Genomic DNA, 18,593 nt, shown 5'->3' with positions numbered 1-18,593 from the left:
ATGCACCTAATATTTCCCTTCTGAATACAAGTTTTTGGTAGAATATAATTTCTGTCAACTTGCCGTTCATCAGTGTGCATTTTACTGAAGCAAGTCTTGAGAGAAACAGGATTCCTTTTGAGATTATGAGACCAAGTCAAAAGTAAAGGGTCTTTTCCGGGAAATTCCCAAATTATTTTGGAATATTTCCCAAAATATTTTGGGATTTGTATCACAATGATATGTAAAATCATTATAGGTCATAGGTTATTTTAGATAGTATATGGCATAATATTAAATATCATTGAAAAAGCATAGTGAGTTCAGCCCTCTTATTTTGTTTAAGACAATGAGGAAGTTGTTTGATGTTAGTTTACATCATCACTAATACTTGTAGATTTACTTTTTAACAGAAAGTGCAGGCCTTGGGCTAAGAAATACCAGCAGGCATTTTGCCTGGAGTTTAATAAGATTGCTTTCATTTATTAAATTTATTTTTTAAGTTACCTTTTATTTATGGCAAATAATCCTGGTTTTCGTTTACGGGGTGACATCCCAAAACCCCCAGTGACGGGGTGACATGTTTCCTTTAAAAATAAATTTAAAAAAAGGAGGAATCAATTCGAAGATATTAAGTAAATACTATAGAATCCTGGTGGCGTAGCGGTTAAGTGCTACGGCTGCTAATCAAAAGGTCGGCAGTTCGAATCTGCCAGGCAGTGTTTGGAAACTCTACAGGGCAGTTCTGCTCTGTCCTATAGGGTCGCTATAAGTCCGAATCGACTCAATGGCAGTGGGTTTGGTTTTCTTTGGTTTAGGAGCCCTAGTGGTGCAGTGGTTAAGCGCTTGGCTGCTAACTGAAAGGTCGGTGGTTTGAGCCCACCAGCGTTCTGTGGGAGATAGACTGGCAGTCAGCTGTAAAGATTACAGCCTTGGAAACCCCGTGGGGCAGTTCTACTCTGTCCTCTGTACAGTCACTATGAACCGGAATCTACTATCCAGCAACAGTTTTTTTTAAGTAAATACTAGTGTAGATAGGGTAGTAATTAAGACAGCAGTGCATGCATGATTGAAGTTTGGGAAATACTGGTGTAGTAGAAAAACCCTCAACTCAGAGAGAGGCTCTACCACTGACTGTGTGTGTGACTTCAGTAACCCACTGAATTTCTGTCATGGTATTCTCAGGTTTGAAATAATATTGACCATTTTTCCAGTCCAGACAGTATTACATCGGTTAAAATAATGAAGAATATACAAATTCAAGGTCTTATGAACAGAGGTACTGATGACCAAATGACTTATGTTAAAATTTCATTGATAGGGACTTTTATTTTTTTATTATTCTTATTTTTTTTGAAAATCCTATAAAACAGAACAGTGTGTTACCTAGTAAATTCTCAATAAATGTCAGCTAGTGTTATTGTAGTTCATATTATTTGAAAGTGCTCTCTGGTGAAAGTTTCACAATCGAATGGTTAATGGCTTTCCCTTCAGCTCTGATCTGTTTTAGCATGAAGCAAAATAATTCAGGATACTTTCAGATTTTTTTTCCTAAGTGGAAATAACTATTACTAAATCTGGAGATTCAGAAGTTTGTTCAAATTAGTATCTTTTAGAACTACCTAGGTCAGTGTTCTCCAATATTTTCTACTTGGGAACTACTATTAGGATACCCAAAAGAAAATGAAGCTCTATCTGTATACCTTAATGCAAAGGTTTCTTGCCTTAATATAAAAAAAAAAGGTAGGAAAAGAGGTTGGGTGAAAATATGGGGAAGGGAGGAAAATAAGACTGTTTTTTCCCTCTGTTCACTTCTCAAATGTTTGATTTTTTTTTTTTAACAAAAATATGTGTATTCATTTTGTAAATAAAAATCTTCAAGATGTTTTAAGATTTGTAGAGGATAAGATAGGGGAATTGATGGATTAGGGTTGCATTTGTTCAGAATGGTTCTGGGGGTTCATGTCAACATAATGTCAGAGGAATTTATGCATTGTGTATTTTAATAGCACCAATGGCAGTTAATACAAATAGTTGGAAGGTTAGTATCTGTGCTATGTATTTTAGTCCAGATTTCAGGAAGATTCTGTCATATGGTACTGTTTTAACCTTCCTTTCTAAGCCCTTCAGCAGGCTACAAAGCAATGTCAAATATACGGCATAATAGCAAATGTATTCAAGTGACCCTGGTTAAAGGCACTCTGCAAGATGCTATGTGAAAGACAAAATAAATGATATCCCTGCCTCTGAATGCTTAGCAGAGGTTATATGCTTTAAGATATAATTTGATTTGAAATGCCATCTGCACAAAACCTCGGGAGACTACATGGCAGAGAGAAAAAAGGCAGCATCTTTCCTTTTCACTTATGCCTCACTATATGATCAATAATATGTTACCTGACCTCTCAGCACCCCATTTTGAATCCTTAAATGATACTTCTATTAGCATTTCTAAGCATTTGAGTTACCCCTTAAAATACGCTTTGAACTATTCAGACTAAATGCTGCTTTCTAGAAAGCTGCTAGTTTAAAGAATAGGAAATGGTGTTAATGGAGTTAATCTTGTGTAATTTCAGTGTGGGTTGTCGGGAATACCTCTGAGTAAAGAAAATGACTCTAATCTTAAGCAATTCATTTTTCAGCAACTTTGAGGCAGGAGCTAATTTACTCCGCCTGTGTTCACAAGCCCTCTCTTATTAAAGAAAAGCTTTACTTATGGGAAGAAGTCAGGACAGCCATGAAATTATCTAAATTTAAACATATTGGAAAATATTACAAAATAGATAAGATTAAATTGCTTTTTCTAAGTTTCCTTAATAAATATCCAATCCAACTACCAGTGTAGGTATAAAACCTCTATTACAAGGAGGGAACTGAGTAATGAAGTTAAAAAAAAGAGGTATTTGGTTGTTTTTAAATGGAAGAGATCAAAGAGCTGGTCACTCCTTAACTGAAGGTGTTTGGGCAGTAGGAGGGGTAGCTGCTGCAGTGGGGTAGGGACTTGTCTTAGGTTGGGTTCTCTAAATAAGCAAAACTAGTGAAGTATACATGTATATGTGTATATATACATACATATATAAAGAGAGAGAGAGTTATCTCAAGGAAATGGATCACGTGGTTGTGGAGGCTGGCAAGTTCCAAAGTCTGTGGGTCAGGTGTCAACTGGAGGCTTCTCCTGACTCATGTGATTCCAGGGGCTGATGGGCCTGGAATCGGTAGGCAGATAGCAGGCTGCTGGCTCACAGGGCTGCAGAGCTGGTGAAACCCAAAGTCGGCAGGTCAGATGACAAGCTGCTGGCTCAAGGCCCAAGAACTGGAGGTCAGATGATGACAACCAGAAACAGGATTCAGGGCAAGCAAGTGTGTTTTTCCAGAATGTCTATATGTATATATGGTGCAGGCCATAACCGAGGAAACTCCCCTTACAACTGATGGGCTGATTACTTCATGGAGGTGATTACATTATGGTACTTATAGAAGACTACAAAATGGAGGATAATTACATCAGATTACAAAATGGAGAATAATTACTTAGTACTGAGACTCATGCCCTAGTCAAGTTGACATATAACATTAACCATCACAGGACTCAATTCTTTATGCTTTTATTCCAAGTCACCCTTTTCTGATAAGACTTATTGGCATTTTCTTAGACTGGTTAAGTCAGAATTCTGAATTTTTCACTGACAACAGGTTTTTTTTTTTTTAAGTAACTGTGTACTTTTATTTTTTATTTTGGTTGTACATAAACAGTCTCAGCAACTACTCTTTTTTTGTTGTAAATATATCTATAACACTTTTGTCAATTCAACTTTTTATAGGTGTACAACTTATTGACAGCAATTACAATAATGGGCTGTGCAACCCTACCCTTAGCTGATTATTGTTTCCAAGCCCAATCCTCTGATCAGAAAGGACTAGTTTCTTTTCTGAAAAGGGAAGATGAAGATTCTTCCTATAAATTACCTTTATAATTTCCTTAGATTATAATAAAATTGATATTTTAAATATGATTTTCAAAAAGAAACAAAATGTATTTTTTCCATGAAATATCATGAGGGAATCTAATATGTTTTGATGCTGTATAAATAATAATAAAGCAATTTTCGCATTTAGGAGCCAATAGCAAATCTGGGAAGCAGTTATTCTAAATTCAAGGAGCATTCTCCTGACGCTTTGAAAGAAAAAAATAGTGAAGCATTTGATTACTGTGTTTATGTTCATATCTTCTCCCATCTTGATTATTGTAATAATTTTCTATTTGAGTGGCCTCCGTTCTTCGCTCTGCCAATCCATCTTATATACTAAGGTTAGTTATCCTTCTAAAAATAGAAATCTGATCCTGACATTGTTTTTAGGCTGTATAACATTTGGGTGGCTTCTCAGTATCTATGGAATTGAAGCTTAAACTCAGCAAAGCACGTGTAGACCTGCACAGTATGATCCCAGTTTTTCTTTCAAGTGTTACTTGCCACTTTTCCACAGAACATATCCTTTCCTTCAGCTCTGTTTGCTCTTTCCCAAATACAGCAAATTTTCCCATGTTATGCATAAAACCCGTGAAACCAAACTCGTTGCCCTCAAGTCGATTCCGACTCATAGCAACCCTACAGGACAGAGTAGAACTGCCCCATATGGTTTCCATGGAGCGCCTGGTGGATTCCAACTGCTGGCTTTTTGGTTAACAGCGTACGTACCTCTTACCCACTATGCTACCAGGGTTTCCATGTCGTGCATAGGTAGTTATATTTCTCCTTAACCTCCCTTCCCATTGGCTGAAATGTCTCCTCCGCTTGGTTTAAATGTCTTGTCTGTGAAACCTGTGTTCTCAAAGAACTTTGTTTACAGGTATGAGTTGCTTAATGTCCACTATACGTTCTATGAAATAGGACCTTATGTGATTTGGGTGTTGTGCGAACACCATATTACATACGTGAGAAGGGTGTGCAGTTTGGTCACCAGGCCGGCTGGGACCCATACTGCGGGACTGCACAAAAACTTTGGCTCTGCCGCCTCCGTTCCTGCTGATAGTCGCCAGTGCCCGGCCCCTGCCTACCTGCTGCTGTGCACTCGCCATCCAGCTGGACGCCTCCTGGCCTATCTGTCGCCAGCTCCCTTCCCTTCCTTCCTCCCTGCCCGCCTTCCCCGCCCCACCTAGTGAGCTTTAAACTCTTCCAGCCCCACCCACCCCTCCTCTGCCTCCACCTCTGCCTCCTCCGACGGCCACCTTTCCTGCTCCTCCTCCCACCACCACCACAGTCGGACCACTCAGCAGCCGGCATTGCTGGAGGAGCTGCGGCCTTGGTTCAGGCTTCAGTGCAGGGTGCCCAGGCCAAGTGAAGCCGTGGCCTTGGCTGGGCATCCCCCTCGGCATCTCAAGTGGCATCTGTGTGGTCCCTGCATGAGGCAGCCTGTTGGGACAATCAGCTGAGGATGGGCGCTGGGACCCCTTCCCCCTACCGCTCCAGGAGAACTAGTGAGAGACAGATTGGATCTCCCTAGTGAGCTAAATCCCGACTGGGATTTCTAAAACTTATTGTGATTTCTTAACCTTAATTAAAAAAAAAAAACCTTATGGGACTACAGACATGCTGTGAGACGTTGATGCATACCTATATATGCCTCTACTATCTCACTGTCCACATCACATCACACATCTACTGTGAGCTATTGGAGAGCATTCCTCTTTACTCCTGGGGCACCCAGCAGTGCCTGACATTTAATAAGCTTAATGAATGCTTAGTGAATACCACAAACATACCTTCATAAATTTATTTGGTAAATGCACATTTTAGGAAATTTCTAAAACAGCCTTTTTCCTCAGGAAGTTTAGCATATTAGAATTTAGTCAATTCTCATCATAATGCCCTACTCCTTTTATATGAATTGCCAAAATAGTGCAACAGTTTCATCTTTCATTCTCACTACTTAGAAAATACTTACGTTTTATTTAAATAATAAGTGGTTTGCAGAGTCTCACTGACAACTTAGAACATGCTGTCAGAATAAGTATTCTATTCTCATTTTACAGATGAAGATTCTTGAACTTGAAGAGGTTAAGTAGCTTGTTCAGGTTGCAAAGAGAATTTTACTTAGCTCTTCTTGGCTTCAGTATCAACTATACTCTGCTGATTCTTAAATGCAAACAAAGCACCTCAATTCTCCACTTTGCCTCACTATGATTATTTAATTTCTGCCTGTCTCTGAATTTACCTGTATATTACTAATACTTCATGGCATTAAGGCAAATTGGGGCAAAACTCACTTTAAGTAACATAATCATAAAACCCGTTGCCGTTGAGTCGATGTCAACTCATAGCGACCCTATAGGACAGAGTAGAACAGCCCCATAGGGTTCCCAAGAAGTGGCTGGTGGATCTGAACGGCTGACCCTTTGTTTAGCAGTGGAGCTCTTAACCACTGCACCACCAGGGCTCCGACATAGTGATTAAAAAAAAGAAAGGCCCAAACCCATTGCTGTTGAGTTGATTACAACGCATAGAAACCCTATATAACAGAGTAGAGCTGCCCCATAGAGTTTCCAAGGAACGCTGGTGGATTCAAACTGCTGACCTCTTGGTTAGTAGCTGTAGCACTTAATGACTAGGCTACTGGGGTTTCCAGCATAATGATAGTGGGTGTCAATCACTGAGCACTTACTATGTGCTAGGCATTTGATATGTTATCAGCAAGTACTTAGCTGTAGGATAAGTACTGTTATTATTTTCAGTTTATAAACAAGGACAGAGAGATGGAATGCAATTAATAAACTTGAGAAAGATAAAACATGGAGCCAGAGCTCAAACATGAACGTTTTTTTTTTTCCTGCAGAGTCTAGGGGCTCCTTAGTTTGGTTTGAAATAACATGGTAGTGACCCCAGTCATATGGTAGAAGCCAACATAAATGTTCTTTAGAGGAAATAACCTTTACTGTAGATTTCAAATGTTTCCAAGGACAATAAGCAACACAGAAGAAAACAAGGCATTATAGATGAAAGCCAGTTCTCTAGAAACAATAGACAGCATGAATAGACCTTCAAAGACTTCAGATATTGGAATTCTAGACATGGACCCTGTGTCTACTATTTAAAGTAAAAGACAAGCTTGAAAATATGCAGGAAAGGAGAGGCTAAAACACAATGTAGCACATTTGAAAAAGAACCAATGGAATTTATAAAAATGAAACATTTAAATCAATTTAAAACTCTTTGCATGGGTTTAATACCATATTGAAAAGCACATTAGTAAACCGGAAGATAAGACTTGGAGGATAGAATGAGAGCTTCAAAATACATTTAATTGGAATTCCTGAAGGAGAGGAGGATGAATAAGGTATTTGAACAGATAATGACTGGGAATTATCTGGAACTAATAAGACACTAAAATACAGTTCAAGAAGACCAATAAATCCAAAGCAGAGTAAATAAAAAGAAAGCCACAATGAGACACATCATGGTAAATATACAGAACACCAATAATAAAAAGAAAAATCTTACCAGCAGCCAGAGGAAGATTATCCTTCAAAGAATGATTAGCGTGATAGCTAATTCTCTAGAGCAACAATGGAATACGTTAAAATAGCAGAGAGTTTCCAACTAACTGACCCTCACCAGAAGAAATTCCCCCAAGAATATAGGCAGATGGTAAAGGATCCCAGATGAAAAGCCTAAGGTAAAGGAATAAATGATGAAGAAGGAAAGTGGTAAATATGTGGTAAAATACAGATTTTATACAACAATGCCTATAATGTCTTTTGGGGTTAAAAAAGATAGGAAATTAAAACGGACAAAATGGCACAGGGAATGGAAGGTGACTAAATGGAATTAGTGATTGAAGGTCATAGTATTATCTGGAAAAGGTAAATGTATTAACTTTAGTCTTTGATAAGTTAAATACGTGCATTTTAATATCTATAATAACCACTAAAAGAAAAACATTTATAACATCCAAACTAGTAAAAGGGAAAAAAAGAATAATAAAAAAAATAAGTCCAAATGAAGGCAAAAAAGGAGAGAAGGGAAGATTATAAGAAAAAAATAGAAGCTCAAAAGAAGTTGGTAGATTGAAATCCAGATATATCAGTAATTACATTAATTATACATTAATTAATTAATTATAAATGCTCCAGTAAAGAAAGATTGTTAGACCATACTTAAAAAACAAAAAAAGTTTATTTATGTGTTGCGTACAACAGACATATCTCAAACATAAAACAACATAAAAGTTGAATGTAAAAGGAAGAAGATACACTATGAAAAAATTAATGAAAAAATGCTGATATAGCTATATGAGGAGCCCTGGTGGCACAATGGTTAAGAGCTTGGCTGCTAAGTAAAAGGTCAGCAGTTTGAATCTACCAGCCGCTCCTCGGAAACCCCATGGGGCAGTTCTACTCTGTCCTATAGGGTTGCTTTGAGTCAGAATCGACGGCAGTGGGTTTTGTTTTGGTTTTGGTTTATAGCTATATGAATATCAGCAGAAAAAATTAAGTCAAGAAACATTAGTAGAGATTGAGACACCTTATAATGATTAAATTTTTAGTTCACCAGGAACATATAACAATTTTATGTTTTAAGCATTTCTTAACATTTCTTCCAAATTGGCAAAGCAGAAATAGAAAGTACTATAAGAAATAGAGGTTTTTTTGCCTTTTTTTTTTTTTTTTTTAACTTGGCTCTCTTAGCAACAGTAGAAGAGCAGACAAAAGTCAATGAGGAGCCGCAAGATTCGAACAGTAGAATTGATAAACTGATTTAATGGCCATATATAGAACAGTACACTCAAAATCTGCAAAACCCAGATTCTCTTAAAGCATTGATGGAACATCTGTAAGCTGACTATACATTGGCCATAAGCATATGCAATAATTTTTCAAATGGTTGGAATCGTGTAGAGGGTTGAATAGTGTCCCCCCCGAAATTCACATCCAACTAGAACCTCAGATTGTGACCTTATTTGGAAATAGGGTCCATGAAGATATAAATGGTTAAGTTAAAATGAAGTCATACTGGAATAGGATGGGCCCTAAATAAAGACTGGCCTCTTTCTAAGAAGAGAAAAGGATACACAGAGAAGAAGGCCATGTGAAGACAGAGGTAGAACTTGGAATGATGCAGCCAAAGAACACCAAATTTGCAGCAGCCACTAGGAGCAAGGAAACCCTGGTGATGCAGTGGTTAAGTGCTACGGCTGCTAACCAAAGGGTCAGCAGTTCAAATCTGCCAGGCGCTTCTTAGAAACTCTATGGGGTAGTTCTACTCTGTCCTATAGGGTCGTTAGGAGCAAGGAAGAAGTAAGGAAAGATTCTTCCCCAGAGCTTTCAGAGGAAGCATGGCCCTGTCTATACCTTGATTTCAGACTTCTAGCCCCTAGAACTGTGAGAGAATACATTTCTTTTTTTTTTTTTTAGCAATTTATTTTTGTTGTTGTTGAAAATATACACAGCAAAACATATACCAGTTCAACAATTTCTACAAGTACAATTCAGTGACATTGATTGTCTTCTTCCAGTTGTGCAACCGTTCTCATCCTCCTTTTCTGTATTGTTCTTCCTGCATTAACAAACTCACTGGCCCCAACCTTCCTATCTTACCTTTCAAACTGCTGTTGACAGTTTGATCACAAACAGATAGTTCTTTTTAAAGAACACATGTTCAAGGCAGATATTCTTTATTAATTAAGCTAAACTATTGTTTGATTTGAAGAAGACTTCAGGGGTATTTTTGATTTAAGGTTTAACGTTTGAAGATTATCTCAGGGCAATAATTTCGGGGGGTTCACCCAGTCTCAATGGTTTTAGAATTTCTGGATTCTACAAGAATTGAAATTTTGTTCTGCATTTTGCCCCCTTTTGAACAGAATTCTACTATAGACTCTGATCAAAATATTCAGTGATAGTAGTCAAGCACCATCCAGTTCTTCTAGTCTCACGGCAAAGGGGGCAGTTGTTCATGGAAGCAAGTAGTCACATATTCCATTTCTTCCTCCTATTCCTCACTCTCCTTCCCCTGTTGCTCCAGGTGAATAGAGACCAATTTTTTTTTAAATATATTTATATGTTTTTCCTCCCCCCCCACCCCCCATTTCCTTTTACCTGCTGTTCCTATCTCTTCCTGCCTTCTCATCTTAGCTTTTGGGCACATGTTTCCTCCCTTTTTTTTTTTTTGGTAATTATTGTTTTTTTTTTCTTGTGCTTTAAATGAAAGTTTACAATTCAAGTCAGTTTCTCATATAAAAACTTACACACACATTGTTATGTTTTTCTTTTTATTGTACTTTAGATGAAGGTCTACAGAGCAAATTAGTTTCTCATTAAATCATTAATACACATATTGTTTTGTGACATTGGTTGCCAGCCTCATAACATGTCAACACTCTCCCCTTCTCGACTTTGGGTTCCCTGTTACCAGCTTTCCTGTCCCCTCCTGCTTTCTTGTCCTTGCCTCTGAGCTAGTGTGCTCATTTAGTCTAATAGAGACCAATTGTTGTAACTTGGATGGCCTCTAGCAAGATTTTAAGATCCTAGGCACTATGCAGCGAACCAGGAGGTAGAGCAGAAGCACTAATAAATGATACTAAGCCTATTAACTGGGATGTCCCATGAAACCATGACCCTACATCTCCAAACAAATAAACCAAATCCATTGAGATGTTTGGTTGTATGTAAGCAGCTGCACAGCTGCTCTTTTCTGTTGTTTTAAGTCACTCAGTTTGTGGTAGTTTGTACAGAAGCCCTAGGAAACTAATATAAATTTTGGTATTGGGAAGTGGGGTGCTACTGTAAGAAATTCAGTGAAAACTATGAGAGCCAGAACTCAGTGAGACTGCCTTGTTTTTCCAAGTCTCACATGTTTCCTGCCTTTGACAGAGTGTAGTCTTACCACTTTTCTATCACTCTTTATTCATGGAAAATATTTGAGTTTTCCTTCGCTGAAAGGTTTCCACCTTACACAGGTTCCAGTTTTCTCGGGTTTTACTGTACCTAAAAATGTGCAAGTGGCTTTAGAATTGGGTAATGGGTAAAGGGTAGAAGAGTTTTGAGACACATGGTAGAAAAGTCCCAGGTTGCCTTGAAGAGACTGTTGGTAGGAATATGGATGTTAAAGACAATTCTGGTGAGGGCTCAGAAAGGAGAGAGGAATGATGTAGAGAAAATTTCTATTGTCTTATTATTTTTTTTTTTTTAGAGAATACATATACAGTAAAACCTGCAAAAGCCAGAACATTTGTAAGGCAGAAACCTGTCAAAGATGGAAAACTAAAATATTTTACACTAAAACAACTGATAGAAAAGTGCCAAGACCGCACCCTGTCAAAGGCAGAAAACTTGCGAGACCTGGAAAAACAAGGCAACCACATTAAGTTCCAGCTCTCACGTTTTACTGTATCATTATGAGGAGAATATTGCTAGAAATATGTATGTTCATGGTACTTCCAGTAAGGTCTCAGATGAAAATGAGGAACATGTTTTTGAGTACTGGAGGAAAGGCAATCCTTGTCATAAAGTGACAGAAAACTTGGTGGAATACTGTTCTTTTGGGTGGAAAATAGAATTTGTAAGCAATGAACTTGCAAATTTAGCTGAAGAGATTTCCAAGCAAAATGTTGAAGGTGTGGCCTTGTTTCTCTTTGTTGCTCATAGTAAAATGAGAGGAAAGGGATAAATTGATGAAGGACTGCTAAGCCAAAAGGAATGCCAAGGATTGCCAGGAGCACCAGAAGCTAGGAAAAGGCAAGGAAAGACTCTTCCATAGAATCTTCAAAGAGAGCATGGCCCTTGACTTTGGACCTCTAGCCTCCAGAACCGTGAGAGAATAACTTTCTTTTGTTCTAAGCCACCCAGTGTGTGGCAATTTGTTACAGCAGCCACAGGGAAGTAATAGAAACCATACAGAATATATCCTTTTGCCACAACACAATTATGACAGAAATCAACAGCAGAAAGATAACTAGAAAATCCTGATATCTTTGGAAATTAAGAGACAGACTTCTAAATTACCCATGGGTCAAAGAAATAAGACATATGTAATTAGAAGGTATTTTGAACTCAATGATATAAAAATACTACACACCAAAACTTGTGGAATGCATTTGAAGCCACATACAGAGGCAGATTATACTTATAAATGCTTATAGTAGAAAAGAAGTAAGGGTTCCATCTAAAGCTGTTAGAAGAACATCAAAATAAACCAAGTGAGAGTAGAAAGAAGAGAAAAATAACTTAAAACAGAAATTAATAAAACAGAAACGCAGAGAATAGGATAGAGAGGATTCATAAACTGAAGAGTTGGTTCATTGAAAATACTATTCCTGCTGACATACCTTTGGTAAGATTGATGGAAAAAAATGTTGGTACAAATAACCAATAACAAAAATGGAAAGGGAACTCACTAATAGGATATTTGAACAATTTTATGTCAACAAAATTGAAACTTCAGATGAAATGGAAAATTCGTAGAGAAGCATGATTTAACAAAATTGATACAGTACATCTGAATAACCCCAAACCGTTTTCATACTAATACTTAGATGTTATTTACCTTTTTAAGTATTCTCATTACTTTTCCAAAGGATATACGATATCACAACAGACTCTGCAGAAAGCAGACATGGGAATCTAGCTGTCTTTTATTAACCCCAATATTACGGAGATTTACAAAAAGGTAATACAATGCCAGTCTTCTCATTTTTTTGCTTGGAAAATTTTATTTTTCCTAAATATGTAATTTCTTTTAACATATAATGGTTTACTATTGTCATTGTAAATAAATTAATAATTTTTAAACGTTTCTCAGTTTTAATTCCCAATATGGTAAATATGTATAAACTACACTAACAAAAGCTCTTTGAGGTCCTCATTAATTTTTAAGAGTATAAAGAGACCCTGAGATGATAAGTTTGAGAACTACTGGTACAGAATAAAGTATATTTGTTATGTGTGGTATATATTTAATATCAACATGGGGAGGGAATTGAGGCTCAAAAATTAAAATATTTGGTCCATATGCCATTAGGACTTAGAACCAAACGTAATTCTTAATTTTGAAATTTGACCTATAAGTGCCCTCATTTGTCTGAATTCTCTAAAACTACTCCAAAATCTTCCCAACGTCACCAAAAAGTTGTCTATTTCTTTTGTATTAGAAGCTTCTATAATTGTTCATTTCATTGTGTGAAGTAATTAAAAGCTTCAGTTCGGCTGAATATATATTACCTGAGGTGGCCAACACATCATTCCAGAGTTTCCTGGGCAGTGTGCTAGGATACACTGGTAAGAAGCAAGATACCTATCCTCTCAGTCTTCCAAGCTGCCAGAACTTCCAGGAAGGCCACCCATGATCATGAGCAGCCTTACTGAGGACTTTCTGTAGTCACTACCTGAGCAAGGAACACTGGTGGCACAGTGATTAAAGAGCCTGGCTACTAACCAGAAGGAAGGCAGTTCGAATATACCACCCACTTCTGGAAAACTCTATGGGGCAATTCTAATCTGTCCTATAGGGTCGCTATGAGTCAGAATCTACTCAATGGCAATGGGTTACCTGAGCAAGATCTGATGATGTTTCTTGAAATCACCAGCTGTTTTTCCTCAATGTGCTGAGCGCAGCCGAAGACTTGATCTACAACTTGGATATCTACTTCAGCAGGAAGTTGCACAGAGTGCCACTGCCCATGTGGACCAGCAGCCTTCAGACCTACAGGAAAGCTCATTTTCCAGAGACTCACAAGGCTGGTTAGTCTTGTAGTTTCCTATGGCTGCCATTAACAAAATACTACAAGGCAGGTGACTTTGAAGAACAGAAATTTATTTTCTCACAGTTCTGGAGGCTTGACGTCTGAATTCAGGATGTTGGCAGGGCTACGCTCCCTGGGTGGGCTCTAGGGGAATATTCCTCCTTGTCTCTTTCTTTTTCAGCTTGTGGCAGCCCCAGGCATTTCTTGATGTTCCTTGGCTTGTAGAGGGATTCTCACATGCTTTCTTCCCCCTGTGTGTGACAACTATCTTTTGTAAGACACCACTAAGAAGGGTTTAGAATTAGGATCCACCCTATTCCCAAACCCCAAAACCCACTGCCTTCAAGTCAGTTCTGACTCATAGTGGTCCCATAGGGTTTCCTAGGCTGTAAATCTCTGTGGAAGCAGACGGCCACATCTTTCTCCAGTGGAGCTGCAAGAGGTTTTGAACTGCCGACCTTTTGGTTAGCAATCGCTGTAACCACTGCGCTACCAGGGCTCCTCCACCCTAGACAAGTATGACTTAATTAATAAATCTTCAGAGAAAGACCCTATTTCCCAAATGCAGTCATATTCACAGGTACAAGGGTTAGGACTCCAGCATATCTTTCTAGGGGACACAATTTAATCTGTAACAGCTAGTCAAGGGTTACAGGAGCTATATTATAGCACCAGAGGGGAGCCCAGATCTCTGTCTGCAGGAAATTTTTCTGAGTGTCTGTGGCCGATTTACCTTTTAGGTGGTATAGAGTAGTTGCTCTAACAATATATGTTCTATAAATCAGAGGTTCATTATTAATTTGAACTTGATATGAGACAGTTTGATCAAATATAATAATCATGTCTGTTATCATGAAAAGTTTTAACACTGAATTTTTCAATATTAGGAAGAACTGTTAGTTTCTTCAAACATAATTTCAACTGTTATAAACTTCAAACTTTGTGGGACAAAATTTTAAATCTTTTTTACAGTCATTCAAAATTTCCTATGCACTTAAAAAAAAAAAAAATGCACTTATATAGCATTAACTCTTTGCCCTGCACTGCCACAAGCACTTTACCTATTATTCTTTTACTACTAAGTTTTGACCAGGAAGCGTGTGCAGCCATTTAACACACACAAAAAAAAACCCATTATTGAAATGTTATATTCAGAGAAGCAAGTTCAAATTTCTCTTTAAAATTCTGAACATACTTGAAGCTTTATACAATTTCAATATCTTCCCTAGTACTTGTATTTTTCATCATAATTATATAAAGGTAATAAACTATTGTCACTAACTTACACTCCTAAATCCTCCCCAGTCCACTTTCGTGTGATATACATATCCTTTTCTACATGTGAGCAAAAAAAGTTGGGAAGCACCACAGTCTCTGGAGCCAGATGAGAATAGAAGAGTATAAAGAAAAACTACTTATTATCCTACTTATTATCATTCTGTATTTTTAGGTTATATTAAAAAATAAAAACAAAATCACTAAAGAGCATCGATTTGACAACTAAGAACATATTATGTGTATCTAAATATGATTACCCATATTTATTCCCTTGTTTGTGTTTCACCTTTACTTTTTCTTTTTGGTTCATGCCCCATGCTCTCTGTCTTCATCTGACAACTGACTTGATCAGTTCCATAGCTACAGAAAGTCGTAAGAAGTGGTTGGCTTCATAAGATACTTCTGTGACCTTTGTACTGATGATTACTTAGTGTTCCCCAAAGAAAACTCACTAGGAGCCAGCCTTCAACTTCAATGCCTACTCTAATTTCACAGTGAAATATATCCTTGCACTTATAACCCTCTCATAGCTCATCTGACTTCACTAGGTATTCTTTGTGTCTTAATGTTTTAAGAAAAGCTGGAGACTACCGTACAATTTTCTCTGTCTAGTTTTGGAGTTTTAGAATGCTTATTTTATCATACAGTCATCTTCTAGATGACAAATCAAGTATTTTGATAATCAGCTGAATTCCTCTGGTAATTGCAGTTAAATAGAAGTTCCCTTAGTAGGAAGTATTGGGAAATATCCCATGTGTTCTTTGATAAGACAAATTAGAGAGGTTAACATCTGCAACCCTTGATTGCTATGTTTACAATTACATTTAATGTCATCCCAGAAAGTAGATAAAACAATATACTACATGAGTTAAAACTTAGATCTGTGTCAAAATACCTTCAGATAACTGGACTGCACATGCATTGTGCATTGCATCAGAGCTACTAAGGGCAGCTGAGATCTGATAAATGTTGCATGCTATCGATAAAGAACAGTGATGAACCTGTGAAACATTTCATAGCATGGAGGAATCTGTAAGGCATTATGCTGAGTGAAATTAGTCAGTTGCAAAGGACAAATATTGTATAAGACCACTATTATAAGAACTTAAAAAATAGTTTAAACAGAGAAAAAAATATTCTTTGATGGTTACAAGAGAGGGGAGGTAGGAAGGGAGGGAGAGCGGTTTTCACTAATCAGATAGTAGATAAGAATTATTTCAGGTGAAGGGAAAGACAATGCACAATACAGATGAGGTCAGCACAACTGGACTAAACCAAAAGCAAAGAATTTTCCTGAATAAACTGAATGCTTTGAAGGCCAGTGTAGTGGGGCGGGGGTTTGGGGACCATGGTTTCAGGGGACATCTAAGTCAACTGGCATAATAAAATCTATTAAGAAAACAACCTGCATCCCACTTTGGAGAGTGGCTTCTGGGGTCTTAAAAGTAGCAAGCGGCCATCTAAGATGCATCAAAGGGCCTCAACCCACCTGGACCAAAGGAGAATGATGAATACCAAAGACACAAGGTAATTATGAGCCCAAGAGACAGAAAGGACCACATAAAGCAGAAACTGCATCAGCCTGAGACCAGAAGAGCTAGATGGTGCCCGGCTACAACTGATGACTGCCCTGACAGGGAGCACAACGGAGAGCCCCTGAGGGAGCAGGAAAGCAATGGGATGCAGACCCCAAATTGTCATAAAGAGACCAGACTTAATGGTCTGACTGAGACTGGAAGGACTCCAGAAGTCATGGTCCCCAGACCTTCTGTCAGCCCAAGACAGGAACCATTCTCAAAGCCAACTCTTAAGACAGAGATTGGACTGGACTATGGGACAGAAAATGATACTGGTCAAGAATGAGCTTCTTGGATCAAGTAGACACATGAGACTATGTTGGCATCTCCTGTCTGGAGGGGAGACGAGAGAGCAGAGGGGGTCAGAAGCTGTCCTAATGGACACGAAAACAGAGAGCAGAGGGAAGGAATATGCTGTCTCATCAGGGGGAGAGCAATTAGGAGTATATAGCAAGGTGTATATAAATTTATGTATCTGAACTGACTTGATGGTAAACTTTAACTTAAAGCACAATAAAAATTAAAGGAAAAAATGTTGCATGGTAGAAAATGAAAAAAAAAAAAGTGACAGGAGTGCCCAATAACAGCAGATATCAGAAAGCAGCAGCCAAAAATAAAACAAAAACGAAACCTTTTTCTGAAGCCGAGGGGCTTACCCTAAAGAGAAAAAGTTATATCTCTTGTTGGCAAAGTTGTTAGAAATTGAATAAGGAAGGTCAGTGGCAAAAACCCCTGTCTGGGGCAAAAGGAAGCATCACAAACAAGGATATGTTGTAATGAAAGGAAACAGAAACAAGAATCTTTGAGTTATAAAGCTCAGAAGGTTATCTTAGCCTCTCCCTCCTAACTAAGAACCTCTAGCAAATAGCTGACCTAGGAAAATTCAACTAAATTTCAATAAAGGAAACAGGCAGAGGCTCAATACAAAAGCACTATAAGATAAACATGTGAAAGACAGCAGCAAAATTTATAAACGGACTACAAAAATATGGCCATACAGAAGATGAAATTTGTAACAAACACTTTGATAAAGGTTTACTTTCTTAGTAAAGCAATTACTTCTAAAAAGAAAGACTAAAAAAAGAAATAGAAGAAATAAGAGAGCATAGGAAAGAAATAACAAGATAAAAGGAGAAAATGCGCTTGGACTAGTGGAACTCACGAAAGATGCAGAAGACAAAAGCAAGACCAGAGAAAGGAAGATACAACTGAAAGAAATAGGAGTGAAAATAGACACTGAGGAAGACACAGTAGGGGACAAAAAAAGATTCACTAGAATAAAATCAAACTCTCCTAAATATATGAAGATTTAGACACACACGTGCAAGGAAAACAATAAAACAAAATGATAACCGTTAAGGTATAAAAGGATACAAAAGACCTTCATGCTCATGGTAACCACAGGAACATCTGGGACAAAATAAAAACTATACTTTTCTATGAAATTAGCAAAGAGCCTGGAATGCAAGGAAGGTTGATAGACTAAGTATCAGGGTGAAATGAGCTTTTCCTAGTTAAGCAGACAGCCCAATTACCTTCTGTAACTGAGGGCAGGTAAACCCAATCTCAGCTCAACTCGACCTGAGAAAGAACCAGATTAGACAGTCTTTCATTACAACAGCCAGATAAAGGAAAGAACTTTTACCCTTTGAGGAAGAAACAAAACAGCACAACACTGGGTTTTTATACTTAATGTCGGGAATGAAGTTTAAAAAATGAAACATTCAATGAAGCAAGAAAATGTGATCGATAATGGAGATAAATCATAGTAAAATAAGACATAGAGATGACCCAGTTATGAGAATTCAAGAGGAAGACTTTAAATAATTGTTATAATTATGTTAAAAATTTTAGAGGAAAATGAATATAATGAGACATTTCAGGAGAAAAATAGAAATTTTATAAGCAAACCAAATGAAAATCTAGGACTAGAAAAATACATAGTCTGAAATAATAAATTTATTGGGTGAAATTAATAGCAGATAAACTTTACAGAAGAAAGTATCAAACTTGAAGCCAGATTGA

The 18,593-nt window shown here is 37.6% G+C and overlaps 1 protein-coding gene across 3 annotated transcripts in view; it reads left to right on the top strand.

Annotated features, from left to right (window-relative positions):
* Positions 1 to 18,593, top strand: part of PUS7L (pseudouridine synthase 7 like) — a 134,960-nt gene that overhangs the window by 46,805 nt on the left and 69,562 nt on the right. The gene's annotated exons all lie outside the window — the stretch shown is intronic.

This window comes from Elephas maximus, chromosome 4, assembly GCF_024166365.1.
Source record: "Elephas maximus indicus isolate mEleMax1 chromosome 4, mEleMax1 primary haplotype, whole genome shotgun sequence".
NCBI classification, from domain to species: Eukaryota; Metazoa; Chordata; class Mammalia; order Proboscidea; family Elephantidae; genus Elephas; species Elephas maximus.
This window is presented reverse-complemented; position numbering and strand designations above follow the sequence as displayed.